Source organism: Oryctolagus cuniculus, chromosome X (assembly GCF_964237555.1).
Source record: "Oryctolagus cuniculus chromosome X, mOryCun1.1, whole genome shotgun sequence".
Taxonomy (NCBI): Eukaryota; Metazoa; Chordata; class Mammalia; order Lagomorpha; family Leporidae; genus Oryctolagus; species Oryctolagus cuniculus.
This window is the reverse complement of record NC_091453.1, coordinates 32,823,048-32,832,327: the sequence shown is the minus strand read 5'-3', so window position 1 is coordinate 32,832,327 and position 9,280 is coordinate 32,823,048. Positions and strand designations below refer to the sequence as shown.

General features: G+C 49.3%; 1 pseudogene; it reads left to right on the top strand.

Moving 5' to 3' along the window:
- The first annotated feature begins 5,364 nt into the window (after nt 1-5,364).
- Nucleotides 5,365-5,976, top strand: LOC100350944 (large ribosomal subunit protein eL18 pseudogene; annotated as a pseudogene).
- The last annotated feature ends 3,304 nt before the right edge of the window (nt 5,977-9,280 follow it).

Below are 9,280 nucleotides of genomic sequence, written 5' to 3'. Positions count from 1 at the left end.
TCTTTTACTGTACACAAGGCCCTTAGTTTGACATAATCCCTTTTATGTGTTTTTGCTTTTATTGCCTTTTTTAATTGGTCTTATCCAAAATATCATTGCCTATGCCAATATGTTGAAATTTTTTCCCTATGTTTTCTTCTAGTAATTTCATAATTTCTGGCTTCATATTTATATCTTTTATCCATTCTGAGTTGATTTTTTTATAAAGTGAGAGGTAGGGATCAATTTTCAATCTTCTGAATATAAATAACTTATTAATGTATGTTCCTTCTGTATTTAATTTGTTCAAGATATTTCTTTTGTTTTTAAGATTTTACTTATTTGAGAGTTAGAGTTATAGACAGTGAGAGGGAGAGACAGAGAGAAGGTCTTCCTTCCATTTGTTCACTCTCCAGATGGCTGCAAGGGCCGGAGCTGCGCCAATCAAAGCCAGGAGCCAGGTGCTTCTTTCCGGTCTCCCATGCGGGTGCAGGGGCCCAAGGACTTGGGCCATCTTCCACTGCTTTCCCAGGCCACAGCAGAGAGCTGGATAGGAAGAGGAGCAGCCAGGACTAGAACCAGTGCCCATATGCGATGCCGGTGCCACAGGCGGTGGATTAACCTACTGCACCACTGCGCGGGCCCCATTCAAGATTTTTTTTTTTTATCATGAATGGGTATTGTATTTTATGAAACACTTTTTCTACATCTATTGATATGATTATATGATTGGTTTTTTTTTTACAAAGATTCAATTATTTATTTGAAAGTCAGAGTTACAGAGAGAGGGAGAGACAGAAAGAGAGACCTTCCATCTCCTGGTTCACTCCCTAGATGACCACAATGGCCAGGGCTGGACCAGATCAAAGCCAGGAGCCAGGAGCTTCTTCCAGGTCTCGTCTTCCACATGGGTGCAGGGACCCAAGCACATGGGCCATCTTCTGCTGCTTTCCCAGGCCATAGCAGATACCTGGATTGGAAGTGAAGCAGCCAAGACTCAAACCGGCACCCATATGGGATGCTGACATCGCAAGCAGCAGCTTTGCCAGCTACACCACAGTGCTGATCCCAATCATACGATTGTTACCCTTCATTTTGTTGCTGTGGTATATTATATTTATTGATTCTCATATGTTGAACCAACCATCCCTGAATCCTTGGGATAAATCCCACTTGATTGCAGTGAGTGATCTTTTTTTGATGTGTTGTTGGATTCAATTTACTAGTATTTTGTTGAGTTTTTTACATCTATGTTCATCAGGGATATTGGTCTATAGCTTTCATGTGTATATGTGTCCTTGTCTGGTTTTGGAATCAAGATAATGCTGGCCTCACAGAATGAGTTTAGAAAGCTTCCCTCCCCTTAAATTTTTTTGAATAGCATGAGAGAATTGGTAGTTAGTTCTTCCTTTAAAATTTGGTAGAATTCAGCAACGAAGTCATCTCTTCTGAATTATTTTCATTTCTTCATCTTAAACTATCTTTAAAGTACACTGTTTTGTGGGGAGCAACTCGGACTAGACTAAGTTACTGGAATTAAGACTTATTCTATGCATCTGCTTTCCCACAATATGGCGCTGAGAAGGGAAACAGCTTCTACACAGCTGCCTCCAGTTCAACCAATAAACTGTAGGACCTGCTCCTGATTGGAGGAGAGCAGCGTACTCGGCGTGTGGGTAGCAGAGTTGGGATTGGTGGAAGAGGACTATAAAGGAGGAGAGAGACAACATGCACCAGGAACATCTAAGGGGAACATCCGAAGGAACACCTGTGCAGCCCCCGAGAGAGCCGGCCGGCGGTGTGCCGCTCCCCTGCGGAAGTGGGGAAAGTGGCAGGGGGAACCGCCCTTCCACGGAGGTGGAAGGGATGGTAGCCAACCCGGGAAGGACCAGCAGCAAACCCGGGGAGGGCCGAGCAGACGAAAGAACAGCGCAGGGTCCTGTGTCGTTCCTCCACGAAGACGGGGAGCGACATAATGGTGCCGTGACTCGGATATGAAGCCTAGGCAGGGCTTAGTGTCGTTCCTCCATGAAGAGGGGGAGCGACATGTTTCTCTTTAGTTAATAATGTATTAGTAAAAATAACTATATTAACATGGCTAAATTCCCTGGACTCTCAGTTCTTCTGATATGGCTGCTATCATTGTTTACAAAAGTGTCTTGAAATTGAGGCTCATGTTGAGAAATAAAGTTTATATTTTTCACATTTAATTACACTTTTCCGTAAGCTTTTTCAAGTTCCCTCATATATAAAAGATGTACACTGGTGCTTAACTATTGACAGAAACTCATATTCAGGAGCAGACCAGAATAGCATTGATGATGAACTATGTACCAGAGGCTTGATGCTAGATTTCAGAGAGAGTGATGGTTAAAGGTGCAATAGAGGGGCCAATGTGTGGCACAGTGGGTTGAGCTGCCACATATCAGAGCCTCAGCTGCTACACTTCCAATCCGGCTCCCTGTTGATGCACCTGTGAAGGCTCTGCTTCTGATTCAGCTTCCTGCTAATGCACACCCTGAGAGCAAGAAGACCATGGCCCAAGTGCTTGGGCCCCTGCTACCCAAGTGAGAGACTAGGATGGAGCTCAAAGCTCCTGGCTTCAACATGGCCCAGCCCCAGGCATTGTGGCCATTTGGAGAGTGAACTAGTGGATGGAAGATCTCTCTCTCTCTCTCTCTCTCTCTCTAATTCTGAATTTCAAATAATAAAAAGGAAATTTTAAAAAATTAATTTAAAAAAAAAGAAAAGAAATAGGGGCCAGTGCTGTGCCATAGCAGGTAAAGCTGCCAACTGCATTGCTGGCATCCCATATGGGAAGTGGTTCCAGTCCCAGCTGCTCCATTTCTGATTCAGCTCTCTGCTATGGCCTGGGAAAGCAGTAATAGATGGCCCAAGTCCTTAGGCCCTTGCACCCACGTAGGAGACCTGGAAGAAGCTCCTGGCTCCTGGCTTCAGATCAGCGTAGCTCCGGACATTGCAGCCGTTTGGGGAGTGAACCAGCGAATGGAAGATCTCTCTTTGTGTCTCTGTCTCTCCATCTCTCTCTGTAATTCTGCCTTTCAAATAAATAAATAAGACAGAAGAAGACAACTCAAGCCGAGCATTTCTCAACCCCAACACTAGCTATAGAAGGCAGCCTAAATACAGGTTCTTGTCTGTCCCTCTGACAACATGAGGCAAGCCCAACACCAACAGCAAAGGGGGATGGACAGGGAGCCCACTAACAGTCAGGCTGTGGGAAATGTCCCCCTCCACTAGGCCCACGACTCCCTTCCCCGCTCAGGGACCCCTCCCACAGGCAGGTCTGCAGGAACCTCAGGAGGATCACAATCACAGAAAGATGCAAGGCCTGGAAAAATCCCTTTTATCTTGAATTTGTAGAAGACCTGAGACTTCTGAGACTCCCTTCTCTGATAGGAGACATGGGGTCAGTGGGTGAAACTCACAAAAAGGACCAAATCCCAGCAGACAAAGCCTCCTGGCCTGCAAAGCCATTGACCTTGTGGGCCTGAGCCTCCCTTCCATGCGCAGACATTTGAACAGCCAGAGCATTGGGGGAGCGGGGGAGGGGGGGAGGGAGGAGGATCCCATCCTATCCCTCCCTCTCCAGTAAACACCTGGAGGCCTTGGGGGACCAGCGCAACAATATCCAAACTACAGCCTCGCAAATAAATCTTTTTTGAAAAAGCAGAAAAGGTAGAAGACATAAATGGAAGTGAGGATTCCCCACTTCATTCAAAGTGGAAAAACATTTAATGTGTTTCAAATACAGCTCAAAAGTCACATGTTGGGGCCGGTGCCTTGGCACAGTGGGTTAATCCTCCTGCAGTGCCGGCATCCCATATGGGCGCCGGTTGGAGTCCCGGCTGCTCCTCTTCCCATCCAGCTCTCTGCTGTGGCCCGGGAGGGCAGTGGAGGATGGCCCAAGTGCTTGGGCCCTGCACCCGCATCCCGGAGGAAGCTCCTGGCTCCTGGCTTCGGATCGGTGCAGCTCCAGCCATTGCAGCCATTTGGGGAGTGAACCAGCGGATGGAAGACCTTTCTCTCTGTCTCTCCCTCTCACTGTCTGTAACTCTACCTCTCAAATAAATAAATAAAATCTTTTTTTTTTTTAAAAGTCACATGTGGTTAAGCCTAAGGGAGCCTGCTCCCCTGCTGCCAGGTGAGGATGCACAGGAGGCCCACCCATGCAGAACAGGCCCCCATCAGACAATGGGTCTTGCTGGTGTGTTGATCCTGCACCTCCCAGCCTCCCAAACCATCAGCAAGAAATTTCTGTTGTCCACAGAAAGATAAATACCACATGTTCTCTCTCCTATGTGCAAGTTGAAAAAACTGTCAGCCTGAACTTAGAAAAGTGATTATTAGACATTAGGAAGGGGGTCGGCGCTGTGGCACAGCGGGTTAATGCCCTGGCCTTAAGCTCCGGCATTCCATATGGGCACCAGTTCGAGTCCCGGCTGCTCCACTTCCGATCCAGCTCTGCTATGGCCTGGGAAAGCAGTGGAAGATGGCCCAAGTTCTTGGGCCCGTGCATCCACGTGGGAGACCCGGAAGAACCTCCTGGCTCCTGGCTTCAGATCAGCACTGTGGGGACCCATGAGCCGGCCATGGGCCCACATGCTAAGGCTTGGCTTGCTGACCATTGGCATTAGTTACTGCTGTGTGGATGTTTATGGTAACTGTTGAGCTGTGATATCGGGACCGTTTCATAACCCCAGGCTAGAGTCAAAACAACTATGGCCTTGGGGCTTCCCATACTCCTTTTCCCACTGACCAAGGCTGAGAAAACACCAGGTGGAAGCTTGTTGTTAGCACCCGAGTTGCCTGCTACGTGACCAGGAGCTTGATTGGATGAAGGCGCGTGATCACCTTTATGGTTGGACAAGGAGCACATGGACTGTGCGTGATCAGGCACCCGATTGGAGCGCCGCCGCATGGACTGTAGTATGGACTAAGCTTGCTTACATGCTTCAACAATGATATACTATATAAGCTGTTTGTGATATGGTACGGGAGCTTCCCCTTTCTTTCGGAGCTCCCCTTGCTCAAAGGTTTCTTTTTCTATCCTGTTTAAATAAAAGTCACTGAAGACCAATCATCTGGGAGCATTGTCGTTCCTTTGCGGGCAAGGGAACTGCAAGCACAGCTCCGGCCGTTATGGCCAATTGGGGAGTGAACCAGCAGATGGGAGAACCCTCTCTCTCTCTCTCTCTCACTCTCCCTCTCCCTCTCCTCTCTCTGTGTAACTCTGACTTTCACATAAATAAATCTTTAAAAAAAAGTTAGGAAGAACTGGATAGAGGGAGACTAGGTAACAGATACCCAGACTCAGCACAGAGAGGGACAATCACACTTCACAATAATGTATTATATGGGCAGGAGTCGCCATCATGGAGTCGACATTCTCCACAACAAGGACCGGAAGGTTTGGCGCAAGGAGCCCAAGAGCCAGGACATGTGCCTGCGGCTGCTGGTCAAGCTGTACAGGTTCCTGGCCAGACACACCAACTCCACCTTCAACCAGGTGGTGCTGAAGAGGCTGTTCATGAGCCGCACCAAGCGGCCGCCCCTGTCCCTGTCGCGGGTGATCCGGAAGATGAAGCTTCCCGACCCAGAAAACAAAACCGCTGTGGTCGTGGGGACCATCACGGATGACGTGCGGGTCCAGGAGGTGCCCAAGCTGAAAGTGTGCGCCCTGCGCGTGACCAGCCGTGCCCACAGCCGCATCCTCAAGGCCGAGGGCAAGATCCTCACCTTCCACCAGCTGGCCCTGGACTCCCCCAAGGGCCGCGGCACGGTCCTGCTCTCCGGTCCCCGCAAGGGACGAGAGGTGTACCAGCATTTCGGCAAGGCCCCTGGAACCCCACACAGCCACACCAAACCCTACGTGCGCTCCAAGGGCGGGAAGTTCGAGCGCGCCAGAGGCAGACGGGCCAGCTGGGGCTACAAGAACTAACCCTGCCCACCGGGCCGTTAATAAAGATGTTTTGGGGCCGGCGCTGCGGCTCACTAGGCTAATCCTCCGCCTTGCGGCGCCTGCACACCAGGTTCTAGGCCCGGTCGGGGCGCCGGATTCTGTCCCGGTTGCCCCTCTTCCAGGCCAGCTCTCTGCTGTGGCCCGGGGGTGCAGTGGAGGATGGCCCAAGTCCTTGGGCCCTGCACCCCATGGGAGACCAGGAAAAGCACCTGGCTCCTGCCATCGGATCAGCGCAGTGCGCTGGCCGCAGTGCGCTGGCCGCGGCGGCCATTGGGGGGTGAACCAACGGCAAAGGAAGACCTTTCTCTCTGTCTCTCTCTCTCACTGTCCACTCTGCCTGTCAAAAATCAAAAAAAAAAAAAAAAAGATGTTTTGGACGCCGAGAAAAAAAAATGTATTATATGTTATAGAAAGAACTCAGAGAGACGAGCTGCTGGGATCCAAACACAAAGAAAACATAGGAGCCGGCACTGTGGTTTAGCGGGTAAAGCAGTGCTGGCTGCCCATACAGGCACCTGTTCAAGTCCTGGCTGCTCCACTTCTGATCCAGCTCCTTGCTAGTAGCCTGGGAAAAGCAACGGAAGATAACCAATCCACATGGGAGACCAGGATGAAGCTCCTGGCTCCTGGATTCACTCTGGCCCAACCCTGGCTTATGGTCATCTGGGAATTGAGCCAGCAGATAGAAGATATCTCTCTGTGTTTGTCTGTCACTCCCCCTCTCTCTGTAACTCTTTTTTTTAAAGATGTATTTGTTTGTTTGAAAGGCAGAGTTACAGAGAGGCAGAAACAGAGAGAGAGAGAGAGAGAGAGAGAGAGAGAGGTCTTCCATCTGCTGGTTCACTCCCCAGTTGACTGCAATGGCTGCGCTGATCTGAAAACAGGAACCAGGAGCTTCTTCTGGGTCTCCCACATGGGTGCAGAGGCCCAAGGACTTGGGCCATCTACTGCTTTTCCAGACCATAGCAGAGAGCTGGATCGGAAGTGGAGCAGCTGGGACTCGAACTGGTGCCCATATGGGTTGCCAGCACTGCAGGCGGCTACTTTACCTGCTACGCCACAGCACTGGCCCCCAAATAAAATATTTTTAAAAAATAAAATATAAAGAAGTGGAAATGCTAATTGCCTGATTTGATCAGTTAAGGCAAGGTAAGCAAGTTTAGTCTGTTTTTTTGTTTTGTTTTGTTTTGTATTGTTTTGTTTTTTGACAGGCAGAGTGAACAGTGAGAGAGAGAGAGAGACAGAGAGAAAGGTCTTCCTTTGCCATTGGTTCACCCTCCAATGGCCGCCGCGGCCGGCGCGCTGCAGCCGGCGCACTGCAGCCGGCGCACCGCGCTGATCCAAAGCCAGGAGCCAGGTGCTTCTCCTGGTCTCCCATGGGGTGCAGGGCCCAAGCACTTGGGCCATCCTCCACTGCACTCCCTGGCCACAGCAGAGAGCTGGCCTGGAAGAGGGGCAACCGGGACAGAATCCGGCACCCCGTCCGGGACTAGAACCCAGTGTGCCAGCGCCGCAAGGCGGAGGATTAGCCTAGTGAGCCGCGGCACCGGCCCTAGTCTGGTTTCAATAACTTCAACTGCCTCTGAGGTGTTTGGGTTGTCTCTGGTTGTCTGGTGATTAGAGGAAAGGCATAGTGGCCTGGAGTGTGACAGTGCAGAGAGGAGGCGGTCGGGAATATAGATTCTGGATTTACTGGTTTGTGTTTGAAAGGTAGGCCCGGGGACAAGCTGTTCGTTATCTCTAGGAACTGGTTAACCCTGGAAGGGGAAGTTCCTCTGCAAACAGCAAAGCACCAGACAACAGAAAATACAAAGAGATGATTAATTTACAGTATTACCCAAGCCAGAGCTGGGAGCTGGGAACACGAGGGTGGCAGGAACCCAAATACTCAAGCCATCACGGCTGCCTCTCAGGGTCTGCATTAGTAGGAAACTGGAGTCAGGAGCTGGCAACTGAATTAAGACACTGCAATGTGGGGTGTGGGCACCTTACAGCATCCTAACCATGGAACGAAACGCTCACCTCTCTCCTTATTCTTAATTTCTAATTTTTCTTTATTTAAAGACAAGGAGACAGAGATCTTGCATCTGCTGATTCACTCCCCAAATACCTGCTTCAGCTAAGGTTGGGCCAGGCCAAGGCCAGGAGCCTGGATCTTGATCTAGGTCTTTCATGTGGGTGGCAGGTACCCAAATATTTGGGCCATCACCTGCTGCATCTCAGGATGTGCATTACCAGGAAGCTGGATCTGAAGCAGAGCCTGGACTCCAGCCAGGACTTAACCACTGCACCGACTGCCTGCTCCCTATTTTTAAATAATGTTATCATCTATGTAAAATGTCCCAAGAAATCTTGCAGGAAAAAACTTCCAAAATTAATCAAGCAAAAATAATCACTTAAAAAAGATTTATTTATGATTTGAAAGGCAGAGTTAAAGAGAGAGAGTGACAGAAACGTCTTCCACCTGCTGGTTCACTCCCCAAATGGATGCAACAGCCGGGGCTGGGCCAGGCTGAAGCCAGGAGCCTAGAACTTCATCCGGGTCTCCCACATGGGTGGCAGAGGCCCAAGCACTTGAGCCATCTTCTGCTGCTTTCCCAGGCACATTAGCAGGGAGCTGGGTCAGAAGTGGAGCAGCTGGGACTCAAATCAGTGCTCATATGGGATGCTGGCATCGCAGTGAACAGCTTAACCCACCATGCCATGATGCCAGCCCCATGATCACATTTCTATATAGTAGCAGCTATGCATATAAAGAAACTGAAATTTAAAATTTATAATCAGTCCTTAAAAATTAAATAGTTAGGCTTAGCTAAACATGTAAAAGATCTGGATGACAGAAATTACAAAATGTTGAAAGAAGATCTAAATAAATGGAGAGGCAATCCAAGTCCACAGAATGGAAGGCTCAACACTGTAAAAATGCCAGTTTTCCCCAAACTGATACACAGTGTAGATTTAATGCAATTTCTTACCAAAATCCCAGGAAGGATTTCTGTAGACACATACAATAATTTTCGGAAATTTATATAGAAAGACAAAGGAACTAGAATAGCTAAAGAAATTTTGAGAAATAATAATAAAGGGGGAGGAATCTGCCTACTCAATATTAGGCACTTAACACATAGCTACATTAGCTAAGACAGCGTGAGGGCCAGTGCTGTGGTGTAGCAGGTAAAGCCACCACCTGCAGTGCCAGCATCCCATGTGGGCACCAGTTTGAGTCCCGGCTGCTCCATTTCTGATCCAGCTCTCCGCTATGGCCTGGGAAAGCAGTAGAAGATGGCGCAACTCCTTGGGCCCCTGCACCCGCGTCGG